General features: G+C 36.4%; 1 long non-coding RNA gene and 1 other non-coding gene across 2 annotated transcripts in view; both read right to left on the bottom strand.

The window, feature by feature from the left end:
- Window positions 1–19,710: 19,710 nt before the first annotated feature.
- On the bottom strand, window positions 19,711–19,817 carry LOC126023623 (U6 spliceosomal RNA). The gene has a single exon (XR_007500731.1). It is a non-coding gene; the product is annotated as a U6 spliceosomal RNA (small nuclear RNA).
- A 453-nt stretch (window positions 19,818–20,270) lies between these two features.
- LOC126021979 (uncharacterized) overlaps window positions 20,271–24,369 on the bottom strand; it is a 38,281-nt gene continuing 34,182 nt past the window's right edge. The window contains exons 3-4 of the long non-coding RNA XR_007500258.1: window positions 24,052–24,284; window positions 20,271–21,063 (exon numbers count right to left, since the gene is read on the bottom strand). This is a non-coding gene — a long non-coding RNA (uncharacterized LOC126021979). The remainder of the gene's footprint in view (window positions 21,064–24,051; window positions 24,285–24,369) is intronic.

Below are 24,369 nucleotides of genomic sequence, written 5' to 3'. Positions count from 1 at the left end.
CGCTTTTCCCCCAGGACAAGGAGGAGGGTGGGCAGATGTCTGGCGTCCAGTTCTCCACCAAATCCTTTCTTGATCTGGAAGCTAGCTCTTGCCAGCATGGGGTTTGGGAAGAACCCAGGCCGAAGGCCTTCTCCCTAGCTTGGGTTGCTGGGAAGCTAGGCAGACTTAGTTGCGATGCTGGGCTGTGCTAAGGCAGTCACTGGCAACTTTTGTTTCTCACCGGTCTCCATTTTCAACATATACAATATATAATAATAATAGTAATCCCTATGATTAAGGTGTGTTTTGCATATGCAGAATGTCCATCTTGTATATTTCCCTTTCTCACACCCTTACCAGCTCATTTCTAGTCTTTCACTCCCTCATGCCCAACCATCATTACCCCACATACCCTTTTTACCTGCAGTACTGTATAGGCCAAATCACAGACAAACTGGTACACCATATTTAACACCCCCCAAATATTTCAAAAGACAGAAAAGGGACACGCATATGTCTTTTGAATATTTTTATGTGTATTTCCTTAACAGCTATAACTCTTACTAAATATTCTCTTATAAAGTGACTATTTCCCCCACTATTTTTGTTCTTCCCTTTGTGATCTGTTCAATAAGAAATTCTGGTAGAAAAGTCTCTCAGTTTAAAGTTTATATTTGAACCAAGTCACGGGGATAGTTGGATTTGTCCTAGTGGCCCCCATATGCACCAATAATGCCACATGGCATTGTGCCTCTTTTGCATAGGCACATTAAAATGGGAAAGTACTATACATACAAACAAGTTCTTATCTAATAGAGATAAGAAAACACAAATCTTGTAATACAGTGGGACCTTACACCCTGAACATTGTCATAATGACCTGGCTCAGGCCTCAGAAGAACGGGCATTCTCCATTCACCCTTGAACCAGGGATGGTATCTATGAAACAATCAACACTATCTATAACATCACCTAGGAGCAGTCCTCTACCAGGGAAGACATTACCGCTGCTCTCACATCGACCTACTCAAAAGAGACTTCCCTTAATACTCAGAAGACTTAACAACAAGAATGACCTGCTTTCAGGACAGGGTTCTCTGCGTTGCCCTCTGATTGTGAGGTAAAGCTAGAGGACACTCCACAGCATCTCGACTTCTATGTAGGATATGCACAGATTCCAGGATCTTTAACTACAGAAACCTGACACCAACAGCAGTGAAAGTGTGAAAAGTGGAGGTGTGTTGGCATAGAGACAGTGACTTGGGTTAAACGGCCTACTGTACCTGGAGCCTAGAGTTGGTCTTATGCCAGAAAATTTCCGAGGTAAGGTCTCCTCATATTTAGGCCAAGGTTTTACCTTTTCATGCCCCCTATATTTTGATGGGCCTATGCAAACAATTGCCACTCTGACACCATTTTGATTCTAATTTTGCTTTTTTGATTCTAATCCTTAAAAAAACCACTTAAACTTTTGAGGTTAACTTAAACTAATATACATGTGCATGGAACTGTAAAAAAATACTAAGCTTTCAATGTTAAAAAATTTACATAAATTTTGTGGCTTTAGATTGTTTTGTGTACTGCTAAGAAATATTATAATGTAATACAATCTGGGGACTTGTGGGACAAAGTAATTGTGCATGGGTTTTGTTTTATTTTTCTTAATGTGCTTTGGCTGAAAATTCAAAATTGGGTGTCAGCAACGGGATTTCTTCTGAGAATTCTGTGTATGGGTGATTGTCTTCCCACTGTAACTTTACCTTGTCCTCTTTCTTTGCATCTTTGATTTCATAATAAAAAATAAGAAAATATAAAGATTTACAGCAGGCATATCACAAGAAACTCTCAAGGCCGGAAGACAGTGGTAGGATATTGTCACAAGACTGAATGAAATGGAGGCTTGACCTAGAATACTACACCCAGCCTGACTCATGTTCAGGTTTGAAGAAATGATAAATGGCTTCACAGATAAGTAACAGCTCAGAAACTTTACAGATGAAAAACCAACCTTAAAGGAAAAACTGAAAGGTCTAATTTAAGACAAGACAGACCAACAAACACACCAAACTTATACACAAACATGACATTAAATCCCATGACACTCATCTCCTTCAATGTCAATGAACTAAAGCATCAATTGAGAAACACAGAGTAGCGAAATAGATCAAAAAGATGAACCCAACCTTCTGCTGTCTATAAGAAACACACCTGAATAGTCAGAACAAACATAGACTGAAATCAAAGTTTTGCTTTTTGTGACCCTTTGTAGTTAATTTCTAGTTTTAGTGCCTTGTGATCTTAGAAGGTAGTCTTTACAATTTCTTTATAGAGATATGTTTTGCCAGAGAGCAAACCCTAAAATGGAATACAGCAGGAAAAACTAGTCTTGTGTGGCCGAAGTATGTAACCTAAGGCATTGGCTAGCCCCAGAGCCCAAAGAAATACCACAGTGTCCTATCAGTCAAACATTCCAGGAAGCTTGTGACATCCTTGAAACTTCACTAACCTTGAGATCTTCCTGTGCTCCTTATGTAAAAATGGCATGTAAAGATTACCCACAAGATGATCTCTGTAATGCAGGCTGTTCCATCCTGCTTTCTCTCCACCCCCTGTATAATAGTGCTTAAAAAAAGCCTGTACCGATCAATAAACTGGGACCTTGATAAGGCACTTTACTTGGTCTCCTTCTCTTCTTTGCACCCATTCTTTTCAGGCTGGAACCCCTCTGCACCCAAGAATAATGGAGTCCTGCAGGCCAGGACAATGTTTTATGGGCCAGCATGTGGTTTATCCTGGAGAATGACCCATGTGCATTGGAGAAGAATGTGTATCCAGTTTTCTGGGACTGGAGTTCTCTATATATATCTACTAATTCACTTTCTTCCATTTCTTTTTTCAGAGCTAGTATATTCTTATTGGTTTCAGCTTGGCTGACCTATCAAGGTGTGACAGGGCAGTGTTGAGATCTCCCACTATAATTGTGTTGCTATTGAAGTCTTCAGAGATAAATAATAAACTTAGTATCAAAGTAAAAAAATACTTTTATTGTGATCAACATGAATTACATATCTTTCACATTAATATTTGAGGTACATAGTGGCATTGAATCAGAGGTATTCCCACCACCAGTGTTATTCTCCTCCCACCCCAGTTTCCAGCATACCTCTCCTTTGCCCCCCAGACTGCCAGAGTAACTGGTCCACTCTGTGTATAGCTTGATGAAAATTGTCTATTGAGTCTGTTGTCTTTGACTTTGGATTTGGTGTTTAAGTTTGATCTTTTTTAATATCTACTCAATGTTCGTATGGCTGTTTGTTTCTGGTACCTTCTTTTATTCCCCCTCAGTTCAGGATGCAGAACAAGATGATTCAAGTTATGTGGTTCTGTTTGAAGAAAAAAAAATAAAAAAGAAAAGAACAAAAAAAATGAAAAACATAACAAAAAAGCAAGAAGACAACAAAAAAAAGACAAAAGACAAAAACCTACAACAAAATCAAAATAAAACAAAACAAAACAAAAGAAACAAAAATCAAACAAAAGACCAAGACCAGCAAATACAAAAAAGCACCACAGCAACAAATACAATAACCAAACAATAACTAAGTAAATGAAAGGGGAAAAAAAAACAACAAAAACAAGAAGAGAATAGAAAAAAGAAAGGAGGGCTGTGTGGTAAGGTTTTCTTCTTGTTTATGTTTTTGCATAGGCACAGTAAATATTGGGGAAATTAGAAAGAGAATTCCCTTGGCCTACCCTAAACGATACAAGGTTTCTCTGCCCTTGAAACATACTTTCCTGAAAATAACTACAAGCTCCATGCATGATTCTTTTCATACCCCAATGACATTTTATGGTGCCAGAAAACTTTCCAATCATTTGTGGATGATAAAATCAGGCCTCTAACTAGAGATCTTGGTATTTTCACAAGTCATAGGATAAAGCCTAGGATAGCATCTTTCCTTTTTTTTTTTTTAAATATAAATCTTTATTTAAGCACCATGATTACAAGCATGTTCGTAGTTGAGTTTCAGAATACCCCCCCTTCACCAGTGCAACATTGCCATCACCAATTTGAAGCTCAAAACAAAGATTGGTGAAAGCTGTTAGGAAATAACTACACTAACAACTAGCATGACAATGTTAAAGACTGAGAGAGGTAGAATGCCTGCTGGGATAGCGTCTTTCTTTACTGTTCTAAGAAGTTCTGTTCCATCACTGTTGTTGTAATCAGTCTTCTGTAATTGGTGGTCTTGGTTTTTGCTCAGATCCTAGAACAGAGCCTAGGATAGTGTCATTCAGTATGGTTCCAGAAGTTCTGCTCAGTCTCAATTGTCAAAGTCAGACCTCTGGAATTAGAGAGCTTGGTTATTGTATAAATCCTAGGCCAAAGCTTAGGCTAGGGTCTTTCTTTTTGGTCCCAGGATAAGTTCTGTCCAGCCATAGTTGTCCAAGTCAGTTTTCTGTAGTTAGCAATCTTAGTTTCTGCACAGATCAAAAGATGATGTGTCTTCTGATTTCATCTTACAGTTAGGTGATTAGATAGGACAACCTGCTCTTAGATCAAGTTGTTGTTGTTTCTTTGTCATATCAAAACAGGCACAAATTGGTGCTAGTGCGTGGTATTGGGAATTTTTCAGGGGTAGTTTGGTTCCTGGTGCTGTTTCAGGGAACTGTGTCCCTTCTGTGACTGGCCTCTAGGGTTCAGGGTTCAGGGTTGGATGGTTGCTGTCTGATCTCCTGGAGTCAAAAAAAATTTTTTGTGGGGCTGGCGAGGTGGCGCTAGAGGTAAGGTGTCTGCCTTGCAAGCGCTAGCCAAGGAAGGACCGCCGTTCAATCCCCCGGCGTCCCATATGTTCCCCCCAAGCCAGGGGCACTTTCTGAGTGCTTAACCAGGAGTAACCCCTGAGCATCAAAAGGGTGTGGCCCGAAAAAGCAAAAAAAATTTTTTTTTCTTTTTCTCTTTAACTTTACTTGTTTTGGTCCTGCTTAGTACAAAAACCTACAAGAAGAAAAGTCTTGCCTAGGATAAAAGCTCAGATCAAAACCAGGACATAGAGAGTGTGTTGCCCAGTACTTCTCAATTATTTTGTTATGCCCCCCAGGAAGAAGAAAATATTTTGCCCTCCCCCCTGAAACGACTGTAAATAGTATCTTTATTTAAAAAAAACTTTAACCTGCAAAACAAAAATATATAAAATAATTTGAACTGATTTTTTAATCAGAGGTGATGTCTGGATTAATGGCTACAATGAGCAATGCATAGCTTTTCAAAGCAGGGTTTGAAGCAGGACACAGCAACTCTCAGCTCGAGGCATACAGACATAAACACGGGGCTTAGCTTGTTATGACAATGTTTGCCAAGGTCAAACTTGCCTCCCTTTATGGAGCCTCGCGCCCCCTCTGTGGGGCACGTCCCACTATTTGAGAAGCACTGGTGTAGCCTGACATTCTTACCCCCAAACACAACAGCAATATAATATGGCATCATTCATTTTTGCAAAGGCATACTAAAAAAGGGGAATTTTATGTACAGAAACAAGTTTATGGAGCCCTGCTCTGTTTCTTACACAGATAAAAGAGAGCTCCTTATTAGACATATCCTTAGACTTTCTACTTGAATTGCTTCTTTCTTTAGGTAATCTTTTGTATCCTATAGTTGAGGTCTATTGAATTGATTACATGTTTTGGTGGATGAGATTTTTATGGTTAAGAAAATCTGCTGCTTCATTCTGAATGTTTTTTTGTAACCTGCAGTCCTAATTAATATTTGCCCCAACAATTTTCTTTATAGTTAAACAAAGTTGTTACTTCCTATCAAGCTTTCCACTACTTATCAGATGTGGTTAGGAAATAGTTAACTCCTTCAATATAGAAGTGAATAGATTTCATCTTCATTTATTTTCCTTCACTTGAGACCAAGTAACTTGCACTAAAGAGAAATCTGTGTCTTTACAGAGTCTATATTCTATTAACTCATTCTATTAACTAAAAGAGAGCAGCTTTTTAATTTACTGAAAAGTTTCTATTAAGTTCACTTAAAAGAAACTCAATGAATATTGGGATAGCCTTTCTAAATCCAATCATCCCCATAACAAACACCATTTCTTCTTGTTGAAGCATGTGAATCTTTTTCTTTAATATCTGTATTTAAAGACCTTGATTACAAACATGATTACGGTTGGGTTTCAATCATGTAAAGAACACCCCCCTTCACCAGTGCAACATTCCCACCACCGATGTCCCAAATCTCCCTCCTTCCTACCCCACTCCCACCTGTACTCTAGACAGGCTTTCTATTTCCCTCATTCATTCTCATTGTTAGGATAATTCTCAATGTAGTTATTTCTCTAACTACACTCATCACTCTTTGTGGTGAGCTTCATGAAGTGAACTGGAACTTCCAGCCCTCCTCTCTTTTGTCTCTGAAAATTATTGCAAGAATGTCTTTCATTTTACTTAAAACCCATAGATGACTGAGACTATTCTGCATTTTATTAGAGAAGCTACTACCCTGTGGAACTTTAGGCAAGTCTGAAATTGGACAAAGATTGTAAATAGAGGTCTATGGGTACTGCAGTGGGTGAAGGACAACTATGCAATATTTACATAATCAGTACTAACAGAAAAGACAAGAGAAAATGAGCTTGAAACCAAAAAGTCCTGGTCTGGCCAGTGTAGTTAGTATAAACAATACCCAAACTATCATTTAACCAGCCACTTGGAAATACTCACTCAACCAAAAGATGCACTAGCAGACAAATGGAAAAGAATTTTGATCAGTGAATGTGCCTTCTATTCCACTGCTTCAATGAAAAGAATATAATAGTGTGTAATTTCTACAAAATATTATCTAAAAGTTGAATGTAATATGAAGTTTATATCTTATTATGAATTATATTTTAACTAGGGAGAATGCAATATAAGTTAATAATGTGAAAATTTGGCATAGAAACTGCTATTATTCATAAAATTATGCCACTAAAGTGAAATTATACAAAAGGAAATTTCATACCTTTGTTTCTCAGGAATTTGCATTAAGCTCAGAGAGCAAATAATGAAGAATAAAAGAAGTCTTTGTTGTACAGCAATTTCTACGACCTGTCAAAATGTCAAATAATCAATTAAATCAATCAGAACATTAAATGTGGAAAACCTCTGAAGGTAGTTTAATATTACAGCTATGAAAAGTACTACAACTATACATGAGTCAATGTCACAATAGCAATTAATTTCAGTATTTTCTTACTTTGTGGTTACAAATTACAATTTAGATTATAGATTAATTATTGTGCTCATATTTAAATGTTGTATATTTATTTTGTGGATACATATACAAATTCTATTATCTTCTATCTTATGCTTTCACTTTTTTAAAAGAAAAACACACCACTGAAGTAAAAGTATGATGTTTTAGTCAAAAAATTTAATTATTATCTTTAAGTCTTTCTTGAGTTGTAGTAGTAAGATCAAGCCTTAAAATTTTGAAAACAAATGAAAAATATTTTTGATGACCTTGTATGGTGTAATAACTTATTTACTTATTTCATAAATATTGAACTTTTCTATGTAGTAGGAACTCAAGCAATGGGAGTAAATATAGGGGCAAATATGATAGTTACTAATCACATGATGAACTTTCTTTTTGTTGTTGTTTTTGGCTTTTTTTGGGGGGAGGGGTGTCGCACCCAGTGGCGCTCAGGGGTTACTCCTGGTTCTGTGCTCAGAAGTTGCTCCAGGTAGGCTCAGTGAACCATATGGGATGCCAGAATTCAAACCATAGTTAATCCTGTGTGGCTGCATGCAAGGCAAATGCCTTACAGCTATGGCCTCCATAATGAACTTTCAACTCCCAAGCTGAGTGAAATAGCTTAAAAAAATAAACTCACTTAATGTGAATACATAACAAATGAAACTGGTCTACCCGAGAAACTGAAGGGTTTTATCGAGGGATGAAATTATGAAGATCAAAAAGGCATCATTTTGAGAAATGTTCGAGATGATGTTTAGGAAGAATTCTTGTTTGTTGGATGTATTTTAAGAACTTTGAGAGCAAAAACTAAGTTTTCTTTTAAACTTTGATAGAACTTATTAGTGAACCATTGTGATCCAGGCTTTCATTATTGGGAACATTTTAATTATGGTTTCTATTTACTTATTTGTAATTGTTCTGTTCTGATTATCTACTTTCTTCTGAGTCAATCTTGGCAGGTTATAATTTCTAGAAATTCAATCATTTCTTCTAAGTTCTTCAGGTCAGTAGCATTGAGTTGTTTATAGCAAATACATGGTTGTTGTTGTTGTTGTTGTGTTTTCTTTTGAATTTGTGAGGTAACTTATAATTCTACCCTTTTATCAATGATCTGATTTTTTTGGATTTTTGTTTTGTTTTGTTTTTGGGTCACACCCAGCAGCATTCAGGGTTTACTCCTGGCTCTGCACTCAGATATTGCCCCTGCAGGGCAATCACTCTCTGTCTTGGGTTGGCCGCATGCAAGGCAAACACCCTACCACTGTGCTATCTCTCTGGCCCCCTTGTTCATGATTTTATCTAAGAGTTTGTCAATCTTGTTTATTCTTCTAAAAAAACACCTGATTTTATTGTCCCTTTTGTTGTGTGTTTAATTGATATGGGGTGTTGAGTTACATTCAGCTGTGCTCAGAACTTACAGCTGGTTCTGTGCTCAAATCACTCCTTGTGGGTACAAGGGACCATCTGTAGTGGTGTAGGTTGCTGCATCAAGGTAAATGCCTTATAATTTTTGCAGAATCTCCCCAGACATAGACCCTATGTATTTTTTATCTAATTTCTTCATCACTTATTTTTGCTATACTCTTTATTATTTCCTAATTAATGTTCAACTCTTTTATTGACTATGAGATTCTTTGTATGAGAAATACAGAGTGAACTTGAAGAACCTTCCGAAACAATGTAGTCATGCTTTCACACTTAGAAAAGAACGTGTTTGAATGATTAAGAAACTAAGAAAAATTGAGTACACAGAGCAATAGGGATAAGGTTACCACCTGCAGACATGGTGGTATGGAAACTTTGGCATTTGTGGCACAGTGTTTAAACACCTTGAAATTTTCTAGAAAAAGAGGAATTTGACTTTTGAGAGCTCTTTTGAAGAGCTATATCTGGCTGCATAGTAAGATGGTAGAGCTAGGCAGAATGCAGCTGAGATGATTAGTGCCAAATTAAAAGCTATTGCCATCAGTCTGGCATAGTGACCTTCAATAGTGGCAGTGGGCACAGAAAGAAGGGGTTCAGTAGAAATAGATACAATATGAAATAAGGCCATATGATATGAACTCTATCAAGTATATTCTGAGATTCCTACTTTCTGCAATGGGACTAAACTGCTAAGATAGGAAAATGGTGGAGATTCAAGTCTAATGGAAAAGAAGATGAACTTGTTTTTGTTGTAAGCAACATGCTTACATGCTTTACTGATTTCTACTGTCATTGTATAGACAAAATTGAGCTCAAAATCAAAATTGGTGTTGGGAGGAGAAATTAGCACAGCAAACTGGGCACTTGTCTTGCACACAGCTACCAAGGTTTGATTCCTAGCACCCCACATAGTCACCTAAAAAGCTGCAGGGGATCTCTGAGGGCATATCTAAGAGTAAGCCCTGAAAAGTGGTGGGTGTGTAAGAAAGAAAGAAAGAAAGAAAGAAAGAAAGTAAGAAAGAAAGAAAGAAAGAAAGAAAGAAAGAAAGAAAGAAAGAAAGAAAGAAAGAAAGAAAGAAAGAAAGAAAGAAAGAAAGAAAGAAGAAAGAAAGAAAGAAAGAAAGAAAGAAAGAAAAGAAAGAAAGAAAGAAAGAAAGAAAGAAAGAAAGAAAGAAAGAAAGAAAGAAAGAAAGAAAGAAAGAAAGAAAGAAAGAAAGAAAGAAAGAAAGAAAGAAAGAAAGAAAGAAAGAAAGAAAGAAAGAAAGAAAGAAAGAAAGAAAGAAAGAAAGAAAGAAAGAAGAAAGAAAGAAAGAAAGAAAGAAAGAAAGAAAGAAAGAAAGAAAGAAAGAAAGAAAGAAAGAAAGAAAGAAAGAAAGAAAGAAAGAAAGAAAGAAAGAAAGAAGAAAGAAAGAAAGAAAGAAAGAAAGAAAGAAAGAAAGAAAGAAAGAAAGAGAAAGAAGAAAGAAAGAAAGAAAGAAAGAAAGAAGAAGAAAGAAAGAAAGAAAGAAAGAAAGAAAGAAAGAAAGAAAGAAAGAAAGAAAGAAAGAAAGAAAGAAAGAAAGAAAGAAAGAAAGAAAGAAAGAAAGAAAGAAAGAAAGAAGGAAAGAAAGAAAGAAAGAAGGAAAGAAAGAAATAAAGAAAGAAAGAAAGAAAGAAAGAAAGAAAGAAAGAAAGAAAGAAAGAAAGAAAGAAAGAAAGAAAGAAAGAAAGAAAGAAAGAAAGAAAGAAAGAAAGAAAGAAAAAGAAGAAAGGAGATGGAGGAAGGAAGGAATGAAGGAAAGAAGGAAGGAAGAAAGGAAGGAAGGAGATGGAGGAAGGAAGGAATGAAGGAAAGAAGGAAGAAAGGAAGGAAGGAAGGAAGGAAGGAAGGAAGGAAGGAAGGAAGGAAGGAAGGAAGGAAGGAAGGAAGGAAGGAAGGAAGGAAGGAAGGAAAGAAGGAAGAAAGGAAGGAAGAAAGGAAGGAAAGAAGGAAGAAAGGAAGAAAGGAAGGAAGAAAGGAAGGAAGGAAGGAAGGAAGGAAGGAAGGAAGGAAGGAAGGAAGGAAGGAAGGAAGGAAGGAAGGAAGGAAGGAAGGAAGGAAATTGAGAATTCCATCCTTGTAGATTTAGCTCTCTCCTTCACTTCAACCTCTAAAACAATAGGACCTCTCCCCTTGAAAACAGTATTCCTATTTCTCACTAATCCCTTATTTTACATCTGAGGTTAGTTTGCCAAGAATGCTTTGTGAGGTTAAATTTAATCTTCTTTGTAACTCAGAACTCTTACTGCTTATCACCCTAACCTGATGTATTGTTTTATTGTTAATCTGTGCTTTGTAATTGTAAACATTCTTTTCTACCTGTGACTGGCATTTACCCCTTATAAAACTTCTAGCTGGGAGATTGAAGTTAGATTAAAGTTCTTCATACACATTTGTATGTGCTTTTATTTTTCTTCATGTTTCGTCACCCATGCATACTCTCCTCAAGAGGACTCAAAGAAATCCTCTAATTCAACCGGACCCCAAGAACTAGTCAACAGCAGAAATCATTTCTTATAAGAAGTAAAAATAAGCAATTATTATGTAAAAAATTAGCAGAAGTATATGTATATGTATAGATATACATATATTAAAGGTTCTGATCAACAAGATATATTCCCACAAGAAGTGAGTAAAATAAGAACTAAAACATTTGATTAATTTTAGCTACATGAAGGTTATTGGTGACCTTATTAAAGCTGTATATGAATATGAGTCATGTATTTTAGCAAATTGAAGTGAATAAATAGTGGGTAAGAAAAATATGTGGTTATAATCATGTTATTTGGGAAAACTTGTGCAAAATGTACTCTACTCCAGATATTTTTAAAATGAAAAGTCGCTCAACAGCTGAGAAGCCTGGTAAGAAATAATCTTGGTTTTACTCTTTCTCCAAGGAGAGGTTAAATAATATGACCAAGGTTATGCACAATGACAATTATCTGAAAAAGTTTTTGTACTTGAAGAGGGAGATATATTTAGGGAAGTAACTAGAAGAGTAGCTTATCTTTCACCTTTGCACAGAAAAGTTGATACAATAAACCCTTTCTATGAAAAGTTAAGAAGGTATATTTGTATCTACTTAAAGAAATGGTGATAAGGTTGCTATTGGATACCTATGAGGAAAAATGAGGGTGCATCTCTCAGTCATATGTCAGGAAACACCCAGCCAGTTCAGCAAGCAATAAAAATTAAATTTTGGGGTAAGCCACACCCAGTGACACTTAGGGGTTACTCCTAGTTATGCACTCAGAAATCAGTCCTGGCTTGGGGGACCATATGGGATGCCAGGGATTGAACCACGGTCAGTCCTGGATCAGCTACGTGTAAGGCAAATACCCTACCTGTACTGTCACTCTGGCCCAAGAATTAAAATTTTAAAAAATTCTTTGTAAAATTTATCTCCCTCAACCAAATAATTATTTTTAATGTTTATACTTTTATGACTACAGTACGAATAAAACTAAACCATTACTTAAAAATTGGAAATCAGAGAAAGGGAGATCATCAGTTTTAGATAGTTTGATGATATTCAGGAATTAGTGGCATTTTAACTTTAAAACCAGAACAACACTGAAAACTATCATAACAATGTGAATGAATGAGGGAAGTAGAAAGCCTGTCTCGAGTACAGGTGTGGGGAGGTGGGGAGGAGGGAGATCTGGGAAATTGATGGTGGGAATGTTGCACTGGTGAAGGAGGGTGTTCTTTACATGACTGTAATCATACAACTATAATAATGTTTGTAATCATGGTGTTTAAATAAAGATAATTATAAAAAATAAATAAAACCAGAATTAACTCTCTTTTAAACTCTCTATTATTTTTGGATATTTGGCCACTCCCAGTAGTGTTCAGGAATTACTTCCGACTTTACTCAGGACTTAATCCTGGCTGTGCTGAATAGACCTTATGCAGGGTTGTAGAAAAGATCACCTTATGCATGGCAAATGCTTTGGCCCTATACTATGTCTCTAGTCCCTTTATTTTTTTCTCAACTTATATGAAAGAAACTTCTATAAAGAGGACCTTCACTACTCTCCAAAAGAAACCACTGTGCATATATAGAACTCTAAGAAATTCTTTGTTATAATTCTACTCTGACTGCTTGTCCACTCTGTGTTGACTTCCACCAAATGTCTCCAGTGAGGGGTACACCTGCTTTATGCTTTGTGGTTACCCCAGCCCTTTGTATAATGCTTTTCACATAAACCTGTAAATTAACTTAAAATTTCCAGATAAAATTTTAAAAAAAAATTAAAATTGTTTTTGCCTTATTTGTATCAGCCCACCTGATAATTAACCTAATACTAACCAACCTCTAGATTTCACATTTTCACATCATCATTTTATATTCCCACAGCGTGGCTTTAACTGAGCATCAAAACAACCTGAAATGAGAAAATGAAAATTACTCTCAAATTATAGGTTGGTTATCGAGACACATAAGACTAGTGGTCTTCTCATGGTAATGCTACTAATAGAAATAACACTAGACACTGTGACAATAATTCTGTCCTATATTCATCAGATGTCTTTGAAGGCATGCTCTGTATTCTGTTAATCTTCCAAGGATTGCAAAAGAATAGCTAAATTTTGAAAACATCTACTCTTGCATTTTCCTGGATTCTTAATATCATTTGACCTAACCTAACTGGGTTTCACTACTTGACCTACACAAAAGGGAGGATCTCTTATTTTGTCTTAGAAACTCTCACATAAGAACCCTAACCGGGGCCGGTGAGGTGGCACTAGATGCAAGTGCTAGCCAAGGAAGGACTGCGGTTCAATCCCCCGGTGTCCCATATGGTCCCCCCAAGCCAGGGGCAATTTCTGAGCGCTTAGCCAGGAGTAATCCCTGAGCATCAAACGGGTGTGGCCAAAAAAAAAAAAAAAAAAAAAAAAAAAAACCTAACCAAAAACCCTTGATGCATTTCTTTTCTTCTGGGAAGCAAGGTGCATATTGCTGAGATGACATTTCACCTGGATAGGGCCATTTTTTTTTTTTTTATTTTCTAGAACACTCTGGACTTTAGTGTAATTTTTGCGAAATTTTAGCAGCAACAGAGAGAAGCACAGGGGACATAACTGGGGTTTGCAAGTCCTCCTTGTCCTCAGCAGAGTTAACTATAAAAGAAATAAAAGCCATGGAGAGATACTATTATATCACCATACACAAAATATATGAGAGCATAAAGCTGGAAGACAGCATCTTTCTAGCCAGTAGACTAAGCATGAGTCATGCCTTAGGGTTGAAGACTGACATCAGGGATAAAATGAGATTATCATCAAAGGTGCCTTATGAGTCAGGGTTTCCAAACCTTAGCTTCCAAATCTGGAAATGAATAAAAACAATTAGTTTTTAATATTATTTATATAATTAAGATGATATAATTTAACACTTCTTAATACTGGTTCAAAGTTGAGCTACATTATTACATTTGTGATCACAAGTTGTAACACAGAGACTTGATATACAGTATTTCACACCCTTTCTCAGTAAACTGTGGATCATGGCCCCATGTGGGTAACTAAATATAGGGAATCCAAAAATATTTTGGTAACAATAAAATATTTCTGAATGACTAACAATAAAAAATTTATTCAGACTTGTACTGAAACCTCCCTGTTTCTGACAGCACTTCCTGTGTTGCACTTCTTAGATCAAAAGGTAGCAGAAAAGGTTAAAGGGGCCCTACACTAAGCCATCTAGCTTTGGGTAATTACACTAGATGACACTAATATAGCAACAAAACTGTCAAATGGCTCATTTTTAGAATCTGTCTCATCACTAAAGATGCATGACTATATGTGTAAAAGATATAACTCAAAACAGACTACTGGTGAATTTTTTTTTCTTAGTTCCCATGCCCCTTAGGGAGAAAGTAGAATAGCATAGAATGGAAAGAAAATAAACCGCAATACCTTAGAACCTATTATATTAGTTCAATATGATCATATGAGGGTCTAATTGGTTGTCAATTTTGGATTTGGTAAAACTCAGAGAAATATTTTCTATTATTGTCTATAATTCACACAAAAGGACTCATAATCACAGCAAACACTTAAGATAAGATTTAACATTGAACTTTGCAATATTGTCATGTATATGACTTGTTCAAAGCCAGGTTTCTTTCAGGCAAGTCTCACAACTTCTTTCCCTTAAATTTAAGATGATTGTGTGTTCCTGAGAAGAAAAGGAATCTGCTTACTTACATACAACCATGTAAATGACTACAATTATATGTCCTTGTTTTCTGTGATGTTCTCCTGACAGTATCATTCATTTTCTTGGGCTCATATTTTCTTTGGAGGCATATCAATTGGTAAATAACAGTATATTCCCCAAGGTTTGGAATTCAATGCTTCCAACATTTAAGGTAGGACCCGTTTTAAGGTATGGAGTCCTATGTTAGTGCATGCTATCATGGCATGAGATTCTAACTATGGTTTTGACTGATGGATCCCTCTAGATAAGTTTAGAAATAAAAGTTCTATTAATTATTGCTTACTTTGGATGTTAACCATAACTATGGTATTCTTATAACTACTAATACATGAAGAACATAATGGCACTATTTGAAATCTTATAAAAGCTTAAGCATGTGGGAAAAATATAAGTTTATGTTTGAGGATTTCAATGAGTGGCAAAATATAATTCTAGGTTTTTCATTAATGTGCATTTCTCTTCTGAGAAATAAACTATGTCTTTATTCATAAAATAGATCTTGCATTGGTATGAAGCTTTTAATAAATGCATGTGTTGGTTAGTCATTCTTACCATCTCCAAAGGAAAATTTTCTATTAACTCCAAAAAAATCCCAATATATATATATATATATATATATATTATTCTATTGGGGGGGTAGCATATTTTGGTAGTGCTTGTAAATTATAGGATTTGAAGTGGGCATTTGAACTTATGACCCTATACCAGCAAGGGAGGAATTCTATTTTATTTGTTTCTGTTTCACACCTGGAAGAGCTCAGTTCTATGGTAAGGGATCCTGGTTCTATGGTAAGGGATCACTTCTAGTAGAGCTCAGGAGACTATATGTCACATTGCAGATAGAAAACAACTTGACCAGCCTCATACAAGGCACATGTCCTACCTTACATAATCTATCCCCAGTTCAAGATGACACTTTAAAAGCTAAGTTACTCTGTTAGGCCTTCAAAACCATTTTATTTAGTAAACCCAGGAATTTAATTATTTTGTTTGTGTCAAAAAAAAGTGCAACAGGGGCTGGAGCAATAGCACAGCAGTAGGGCGTTTGCCTTGCATGGGGCTGACCTGGGACAGACTGGGATCCCATCCCATATAGTCCCCCGAGCCTGCCAGGGGCAATCTCTGAGCACAGAGCCAAGAGTAAACCCTGAGTGCTACCAAGTGTGCCCCTCAAACACACACACACACACCACTAAAAGAAAATGCAACAGATGCCACTTGTTTCCTGGATATCTTATAATTTTCATGAAATTCAGAAATCAGATAAATATGAAGGTACCAGATCGCACAAGAGAAGAAGGTAAACAAAAGACTTATGACAAGCTAACACAGCAAGTGGAACAGGTAGTTCAACTTAAAGGTTATACTCTGCACATCACAAATTGACTTAATCTCTAATCAAGAGACATTTTTTGAGATCTACTGACATTCTCTTTAAAGAACAGGCAGAAACTTATCTCTCACATTAGCATGGTGAACTCTAAGGCTTACTCTGTGACTCAGAGCTTGAAACTATTTCCCGTCTGACTTGAGACTCAACTCTGAGTGCCTGTTTCCTAGCTATGCTCAAAAACACTGAGATAATCGTGACACTCTTTTTCCTTGTATGTAGAATTGGAGAGTTTGAAAACAAAACCTGTGGGTTTCTTTCCCTATTTCTAAAATTATTTCTCTTATACTCAAATTCTAGAATCAAATTAGAAAAAAATATATAAAAATCACACAATGTGACACTCAGGAAGACAGAAGGGGAAAAGAAAAAGAGAACAAGGTGAACTGGTCAATTTTGCAGAAATAGCATAGTACTGATTTTATTTTAAAGAGTCAAGTCAAAGTTCCTTGGTTTTTTCAAGGACTATGGACAAGTGCCACCTACCTGGAAAGTAGTTTGGTAACAATATATCTTAGAGCCATAAACTGTCTGCCAAATTCTGTTTTAGTTATTCTTAAACTTAAAATTTATTTCAAGAAAGGATTGACATAAATGGTGATAGATAGGAGCCCCAGGAGGTATTTCAAAATGCTTTTATTCAGGAGGCCTAGCTTTGACCCAAGGTACCAATCACTGCCAGTAACAATCTTCTGAGCTTCAAGCAGGGTGCATCCCTGGGTGTGGCACGCAATTAAAGAACAAACATTGCACATTACTTTGAGTAAAAATCACAGTATTATTTTTGCACTCTCATTTCAGAAGAGAGTGAGTCATGTTCAAAAAGAGTGTTCTAAGTTGAAGGAGCAAAACTGGCAGAAAGTCCAAAGGAAAAGCATATTTGGTCTATCACAGACAACCAGAAAAAGGAAAGCAAGATGGAGCTGAAGATATAGCACAGCGGTAGGGCATTTGCCTTGCACGAAGCCAATTTAGAACAGATGGTGATCCGAATCCCGGCATCCCATATGGTCCCCATGCCTGCCAGGAGCGATTTCTGAGCACAGAGCCAGGAGTAACTCTTGAGAGCCCCTGGTGTGATCAAGCAACAACAACAACAACAAAAGCAAAGCAAGACTAAAGAACCAGAAGTAGGATATCAGGTCAAAGTGAGGGAGAGTGTAAAACCACAAAAAGCTAGTGGATCACAGTACAGACTTTGAGCTTAATTAAATAAGAATTTAAGGCATGAATATTTATTGAGCCTTCATTGTGTATTTTGGGTGTATTGTGGGTGACCAATAAATTGTCTATACCTCCCTGCTAAAGAACACATCGAGACTATTTTTAATCTTTTGTCAAGGAAGCATTCTTTCCCTCTGGCATTCTACTAAAGACACAAAAGAGAAGTGTTAACAAAATAAAATTTAAAAACTTATAAATCACAATTGATATTAGGATCTTTATGCTTTAAATAAAATATGATGTATAGTTATTAGTTCTTAAATAAAATAAAAATAACTCAAAAAAAATAATTACACTGACAGGGAAGTCTAATATCATTACCTTAAACTAACCAGCTTGTTTAATGTTTGTCACAATGAGAACTAAAGATAAGAAGGTGGGAGAGGAGGATGCATCAGTGACCTTCATTCCTTGCTATCCCATATGCCTGGGATCATTTTTGAGTGACAGATGTTTGAGCTACAAGTGTTGGTACTCAGGGCTTACTCCTGACTTACTGCTGAGGGATCACTGACATTGCTTGGGGAACCATATTTGGTGGTAAGGATAAAACCAGGGTTGGCATGTGTAAAGCAAAGGACTTAAACCCTTAAATCTCTGGTACAAGGTACTTTTCCTATAAAAGGTTTGTGACATGTCCTCTAATCATGAGTCATTCTCAAACTGCATTCCATTTACTCATTGACATAGGCATTTCAAATCAAAGAACAGTCTAATAATAGAGAACAGTTATAAGAATAAGATCAGTAATAATAAAGGCTGGGCCAGGCCTAACTGAAATGGACACTTTGGGAAATGTCATTACTACTGAACTCTAAGTTCCATTTTGGGATTTGAATATATAAAATAATATAAATTTCTTCTGAAACTGCCCAAGCCCATATCCACGAATATTATTCTCTAGTAAGAGTATGTGGTTGATGAAACCTCTGAAGAGGTAAATCTTTTAATGAGGACTAGGACTTGGGAAAGAAATAAGGTGAAGTCTGTAGTCTATTTATTCATACTATCTTTTATTCTGATGCTCAGGTTCACTGTTTTTGCCATGATATTTGATCACTTATGGATTCGGTTTTTACTGCAGCCTTCTTCAAACTGGTCAAAGTATTTCTATGTACTTTACATGAGAATGTATTGTGAGATTTATTGTCAGCCAGGAATTCAGAGAAGCTAAGATTCTGGTGATTCAATATTTAGATTCAATATTCAGAGCTCTCAGGATTCTCAGTCCTTCTTGAATGTAACACTTTTTCAGAAAATTGCCGTCAAGTGATGGCAAATATTGGAGTTTTTATATAGGGCCAATAAAGTTATGGAAACTGGGATAATTCATGGCCATCTTTGAAATCACAGGCATGCTGGCAGCTTAGACTCAACCTGTCCCACATGAGTAATAGCTAATTGCAGCCCACAGAGACTCAGCAGCAACTAATTAATCTAAGTATGTCCATTAACATCTACTATCTGCTTCTAATGGCACTTGTGAAGATATTTTGAAGTAAATATGTTCTCCTGGGTAGAACATTTGTATATTGGGGAAAATCCCAAGAATCACATAATTGAGCTTTGTATAAAATTTTGATAGTTTGTAAATCCTTAACTCTTATTTATGAAAATTATTTTGTATGTTTTAAATTCTGATACTTTTTTTCTATTTCATTTTCTACTTACCCTGATTCTAGGAAACTTTCCTTACAATTCCCTAGAATTTTGGTAATTTTTTTCAATGTTATCCACACTAGTTTGTTTTGGATAGCCTAGTTATATTACTATAAACTTAAATGTGTTCATTTTGAGAGAAAGCCTTTAATTATTTATAAGTGTGTCATCCTCCTAACCACAAAATAGTTCTAATATTTTATATGACTTTTTTTTGGGGGGGGCACACCCGGCAGTGCTCAGGGGTTACTCCTGGCTGTCTGCTCAGAAATAACTCCTGGCAGGCATGGGGGAACATATGGGACATCGGGATTCAAACCAATCACCTTAGGTCCTGGATCGGCTGCTTGCAAGGCAAACACCACTGTGCTATATTTCCGTGCCCTTATATGACTTTTTTTTACTTAATTCCCCTCTCCCTCTATCCTTATCTCCCTATTTATTTATTCATTAAGATGTGAATGAACTAAATATGTACTGAATTCAGAAACATTATTGGGATCTAGATTATCAAAATAACCATGGGATTCTTTTTTTTTTTTATAGAACGCTTCACAAATTTGCATGTCATCCTTGTGCAGGGGCCACACTAATCTTCTCTGTATCATTCCAATTTTAGTATATGTGCTGCTAAAACAAGCACAACCATGGGATTCTTAAGAACAAATTTATAGTATTTGAATTTGTTGAAAAGAAAAAATTTGTTTAACAGAAATATGGAAATAGTGTTATGGGATTTGTAATTTTTATAGTAATAGTAATACACTTATACATATCTATTTTTAGTCCATATTTGTGTACTTTTAAAAGTCTTTTTCTATGTAAAATAATATCCAGTATATTTTAGTGATAAAGTCAAAATGTCATTTATATGTTTTTAAGTTAAACTAGCATAGGAATTACAACTAAGTTGACAAGTTTTCTCCAAACATCAATGATACGAAAGTACAGAGAATATAGTTTTTTTAGTTCTACTGCTGGGTATTTTCTAAGAAAAGGACATAAATGATCTTTTTTTGTCAGCCTCAACATTTTCAAAGGACAGGCTAAAATTGCATGGTGTGGAGGAAATAGAGAGGCAAAAGATAACAAAATAATTTTTTATTGAATTTTCTTAAAAATTAACAGAAAATCAGTTCAAAATGAGCAGAAGTCAACAGTCAATATAAAAACAAGAAAATAGAAACAAGTGTACACAAAACAGTAAAAACTGAATACAGCTTAATTATCAATATTTAAACAGTTAAATAAAGATAAGCCATTGATCCACCCTAGGCTTTGTAGCCACATATGAGAAGGAGGTGCAACTAGACGTCCTTGAAGAACTCTTTTCTTTCTCAAAGGTGCTGTTTTTAGACTAACCTTGAGAGGAGAGAGGAAGGGATGAGAGAGGATAAAAAGGAACAGAGAGGGAAGAGAGAAAGGGAGAGAAACTAATAGTTCATTACACTTATAAACAAGCTTTATAGGCATATATACATTACTCCATTTTTTTTCTGAGAAAATATTTTTACAAGGTATTTTTTTCCTTTTCTTAGGATCACAGCATGTTAATAACTTGTCCAGGTAACAGAAAAGTGGTAGAGAAACTGGAACCCACTTCATTCTAATGTCATCCTTTCTTAACCACCAAGTGTTTCTCTACTGCACTACACTTTTAGGTGAAAGACAACTCTCAGTGCATTCTTGAATCTGAGGAGGTACTTGTCTTGCTACCCCAATGAATACCTGTTTGGAGCTTGGGAGTAGAGCAATCTGGACCACATTTCCAAGAAGTCAGGTCTGATTTGACTCTTTCTTCTTTGATTCAGAAGAAAGACCACAGGGAGAAAGAAGACACAGGAGGACCGAGTGCTGCCTACCTGACTGGTGAACTATGAATAATTCTCCTAGAGCATGTTTGTTAATAAAAGGTAGAGAAAAATGTATGATAAGTGAAACATGCAAACCCAAAATGTGCATGTAATTCAATGATTACGAAGATGAATCAACTGTAAACCTAGATTTCTTTGCTGTCAAAATCTAAAGAAACCAAAGAAACACCACATATGCAGCAAATCTATACACTAAATCATTTCTCCATCACATTCACAGCTCCACAGGCTAAAATTTTTCTATACTGATGGCCCCTTCTTAGTTGATGATTTTTCACAATGTATTTCATGGCTTCCATCCCTACATGAGACTTTATTACTATCACATAGGAATAAAAAGCCATAAAGCACTAGAGTGAATTTATCTCGGTCGGATGAAAACTTATTTTCTTCACATGACTTCACAACCATTTCAAAGCTAACCAATCATTTCATGCTACATTAAGAAACATTTTAAACTACACATAAGTGACAGGAAGCACACTTAAATTGTGACATCACAAATTAACAAGATTTTATCCTTCAACGACATTCTTAGCTACAAAGACCAGAAAACAAGACTAGGAGGCACTCAGCAACACTCAACCATTGAATTCACTTAAAACAAAGGACACTGGGGAGAATTCCTGGAGAAAAGCTCAACACTTTGACACTGGACTTGGAAACACATGAGGAAAGACAGAAGACAGACAAATCACTGATACAAGCTGAAACCAGGGGCATTATTGCAAGCCACTTCAACTTCTTCCCGATAAAGTTTTCAACTGAGCGGTGAAGTGGGATCTCCTTGCAGTAGGCGGTCTACACTTAAACTACAAAAGAAAGGAAGAAAACAGGGGCAAACCCTATAGTTTTCTAGAGAACTTTAAGTGCTAACCACTCAAGTGCAATCCTTAATGGTGACTGACAGTATGTCCCCACCCCATGTACAGAAGCAAATAGCTATGATGCCAAAGACAATAAAATGGTGCCCTGAGTTCCTTCAGCAATTTAAGGTCCAGAGCCCAGGTACATTCTTTATACTGAATTAAAGTAACATTGATCCTGTAATAAATAAGATACTTGAGAGTGGCCCCATGATAATAGAATTTTCTAATACCACTACAAATTCAATGCCAAAAGTTCCTATAAATGTTTCTAATCTTTCAAAATTAAACTTTGAAAAGGTACTGATGGACTCCAAAACATACCAACACTATGTTTTTCTTTGAAAGAGAGAAACTAGTTTTTAAATTAAAATAAATAAAACAGAAAACACCATGAACTTGAATTTCTCGTTAGAAGTAAGGTCCTGCCAGCTATTTCCACCTAGACACTGCTATAATGAAATCTTGGTCTAGGCGAATCATGGGGAGGAGACTGGAAATAGTTAAGTGAAAGGAAGTGCATACAGAAATTCAATTATCATGCATGAAACATGCAAATGATTTGAGCACTGCATCTGAAACTCTAGTTTATATTCATTAATCTCAGGTTGCACTTTTGTAGGAGAAAGACATGCTTAATTGGGTCCAGATTAATGCACTCCCAAACCTCTCCAATTTGTTTTTAGGTGAGGGTTAAATGATATGTATTCAAATAAACACAGCTGCTCATCTGCCGCCACCTTCCAGCTCCCTCACCCCACCTCTACCCCAGCTGCCTCACCTCCTTCACAACAAATCTCTCCAGCTGCCTCACCTTCGCAACACCTCACCATCCTTCCGGAAGAAATGAAAGTGACCTCCTAGCTTCCTTGTGAAAACCAAAGTCCTGCCTCTGAGGCTTTTTAATCCTTTCCCATTTCTCAGAAACCATCACACTCCAGAAAGTGGATCAACTCCTAATCAACCCGCAATGATGCCAACTAAGGCAGCGTGTGCACAAATGAGCAAGCAGCCTCGAATTTCCCTGGACAGTGGGTTTTTTCTACAAGTTCAGGCTGTGCGCTCTGACCAATGAGTACAGAGGGTTGCTTAAAAGTGTCCTGACACATGCTTGGTTGGAGCCAAAGTTGCTGCAGGTTGGCATGGTGATTCTGTGGCTCATTTATATGAGAAACCAGAGAGCTAAGGGCACACTTGAGAGGTTTTTGTTGCCATTCTTCCTCTGGGGTTCTCTCAACCAGCGAAACTGGCAGAAAGTGCTTAAACTTAAAAAAAAATCGCTTGCCCTCTCCCTCCTCATTAGCTATATTATTTTTAGTAGATCATGAATTAGTTTATTGCTTGGGAGTCTGATGTAGGACATTAGTTTAGGGCCAATGAAATGATATGTTTTAGAGAAGATTTTACCTGTAAATAATAAAAATTGAATCATTTAAACATTTCTCGGTTTCTGAAGTGTTTGGAAAATAAAACATAGATGCAGGGGCTATTGGCGGTGAATCTAATCTCAGGGGCAGCATGGATAGGAAGGAATTAAATAAGTAACAACAACAACAAAAGCCTTCAAACTAATTTTACACTGAAAGCCATGTTTAATTTGAATTATGCTCTTCCTATAGGGAAAAGGTTAGTCTCATCACTGAGCTCATTGCCTCCTCCTGCTTCTCCATTCATAAAAACTGAAAATTCAGATTGACCATTAATCATGATGTGACACATTCCTTTTTTCCTGGTCCAAACCCAAATGAAAGCCTTGGACCACATCTCAGAGCCCGTTAGCTGGCCAGCCCACCCACCTATGGATACAACAGAGAAGACAGAACACAGGCACAGAGGTACACAGAGACAGATATTGCTGGAGACACACTCACAGAAATGCACACAAATGCAGACAGTCATTAAGAGTCATTGGCTTAGAGAACCTTTTCAACCTACATTCATTTGTGGCATATTTACAAATGTAAAATTCGTCACAGTAAATAAAAACAAGGACTAGACTAACATTCAACCTGTCAACGTTGTGACAAATGCGCAGAGCACTCTTTCGTTACAGAATACACTTAGAATAGTCACCGTGTCCTAAAAGAGAAATGATTATACACTAACCAAACCCTAAGTACAAACTAAAGATATTCACCTCATGAAGTCATTCCTCAACTAGACCCTTGGCACTTGCTGGAATTATTCTCAGCACGAGTTCCACTTTCTCATTTTCTGCTGACTCCATGTGGGTAATTTCTTTCCGTGATTAAAAGTGAGCATGGCAGATCCTTCAAAGCATGGTTTTAGGGGTGGTGGGGTTCCAAGCACAGCCTTTGTCTAAGGCAAGATGCTAAGAATTCATCAGTGGACAGAACTGAGGGAATACACCTAAAAAGATATTTTTTAAGGAAAACTTTATAGATATCTTCATATAAACAATTTCTTACTAAAAATTGAAGCTGACAGATGAAAT

This window comes from Suncus etruscus, chromosome 11, assembly GCF_024139225.1.
Source record: "Suncus etruscus isolate mSunEtr1 chromosome 11, mSunEtr1.pri.cur, whole genome shotgun sequence".
Taxonomy (NCBI): Eukaryota; Metazoa; Chordata; class Mammalia; order Eulipotyphla; family Soricidae; genus Suncus; species Suncus etruscus.
The sequence above is the reverse complement of the archived record's forward strand: the minus strand, read 5'-3'. Positions and strand labels throughout refer to the sequence as shown.